Below are 2,378 nucleotides of genomic sequence, written 5' to 3'. Positions count from 1 at the left end.
TACAGTATCAATGTCTCGTTAAGGACTTGTCGAGAGTATGAATGTCTCGCCGAGGACTCGTCGAGAGTATCAATTTCTCGCTCAGGACTTGTCGAGAGTATCAATGTCTCGCTGCGGACTTGTCGAAAGTATCAAATTCTTGCCCAGGACTCGTCGAGAGTATCAATGTCTTGCCGAGGACTCGTCTACAGTATCAATGTCTAACTAAGGACTAGTCGAGAGTATTAATGTCTCGCCGAGGACTCGTCGAGAGTATCAATTTCTCGCTCAGGACTTGTCGAGAGTATCAATGTCTCGCTGCGGATATGTCGAAAGTATCAAATTTTCGCTGAAGACAAGTCAATAGTATTAATGTCATACCCAGAACTTGTCGAGAGTATCAAATTCTTGCCGAGGACTCGTCGAGAGTATCAATGTCTCGCCGAGGACTCGTCTACTGTATCAATGTTTCGTTAAGGACTCGTCGAGAGTATAAATGTCTCGCCGAGGACTCGTCGAGAGTATCAATTTCTTGCTCAGGACTTGTCGAGAGTATCAATGTCTAGCTGCAGACTTGTTGAAAGTATCAAATTCTCGCTGAAGACAAGTCAATAGTATCAATGTCATACCCAGGACTTGTCGAGAGTATCAAATTCTTGCCGAGGACACGTCGAGAGTATCAATGTCTCGCCGAGGACTCGTCTACAGTATGAATGTCTCGCCAAGGACTTGTTGAAAGTATCAAATTTTTGCCAAAAACTTTTCGAAAGTATCAATGTTTCGCCGAGAACTTGTCGAGAGTATCAATGTCTTGTCGAGGTCTCATTGAAAGTGTCAATGTCTGGTCGAAGCCTTGTGGAAAAGTGTCAATGTGTAGTTGACGCGTATTAAGTATTTTTGTCAAGAACTTGTCAAAAATACTAATGTTTAGTCTAAAATCTTGTCAAGGTTAAAAGTCTAGTTTTTGGCCAAATGTTTCGTTGATAGTTTTGTCAAAAGTTTTAAAAAAAATTATACAGATAATGATAAAAAAACAATATTTAAAATAAATTAAATGAATACAATCTAATAAAACACTGTTGGTAAACATCAGTAGGCAAAAGTAAAATGTCAAAAAAAGCAGACATATTATTATTACAGTTACACCAACAATAAGAAATTTTTTAATGAAAAATAAAAATATAGCACTTCAATGGTACTCAATTCAAGTGGATGACTATATCCCTATACAGCGTTGTTTTCAATGCTGTGGGTTTGGACATTGGGCTAGAGATTGTAAGGAATCTCAAAAATGTAGCCATTGTTCCAAACAGCACAGATTCAGTGAGTGTAAACTTACGAATACTATACCGGCATGTACCAATTGTAAGAGAAACAATATTGGGCTTCCACCGGATAAAAAACTAGCAACAAACCACAACGCATTTGACAAGATATGCCCTCTTCTTAAAAAGTTAAGGAAACAATTAATTGGAAGAATAGATTATGGACCATAGTACTACAGTAAATAATACTCAGTATAGTAATAAGAATACTCAGCATACTAGCAATAAAAGGAATACGAAAGAAGAGGATAATTTAAATATCATACAGTTAAATGCACAAAGGGGAAAAGCACCAAGCTCATTATTGGCCTACAAAGCAAACGAACTGAATGTTGATATAGCATTAATTCAGGAACCCTATACAGTGAATAAGAAAATAATGGGACTTGGATGCTGGCAGCTCATTTACAAACCAACAGATAAAACACCAAAAACTTGTATAAGTGTTAGGAATAAAAATATAAACATAGCATTAATCCCAGAATTATCATCGAATATCATAACAACGGTGGTAATCCATCTTAAAATTAGTATAATTTTGATTAATGTATACCTTTCGCCATATATGGACGATGCAAAAGGAGTGGAAGAGATTGCAAGGATTTTAGGGAGGATAAATATTAAAAATATAATTGTAGCCGGGGACATAAACGCAAAGTCAGCGGTATGGTTTAATGAAAAGGAGGATCACAGGGGACGTCTAATTTTGGACCTAATGGAACAGTATGATCTGGTATCAGTTAATATGACTGACTACCCGACTTTTTTCACGAGCCAAGCAAAAGGTTGGACAGATGTTTGTTTAATGTCAAGTGAGTTAGCGCAAAATGTGAAAAATAGTGAAACCCTCCTCTCAATTACAGCAAGTGACCACAGATTCATTAGCACACAAATAGGAAATCTAGGAAACAAAAATCAACAGTATTATTTGAATATGAAAAATATCAACTGGGAACTATACAAAAGATTATTCAATGAAAATTGGAGCAATCACGAATATCCAAAAATGAGAACTACTACAGATATAGATGGCTATGTAGAACACTTGACAAATGACATGCTAAGAGCAGGATG

This window comes from Centruroides sculpturatus, unplaced genomic scaffold (assembly GCF_000671375.1).
Source record: "Centruroides sculpturatus isolate CEXI.00-Female unplaced genomic scaffold, Cexi_2.0 scaffold662, whole genome shotgun sequence".
Classification (NCBI taxonomy): Eukaryota; Metazoa; Arthropoda; class Arachnida; order Scorpiones; family Buthidae; genus Centruroides; species Centruroides sculpturatus.
This window is presented reverse-complemented; position numbering follows the sequence as displayed.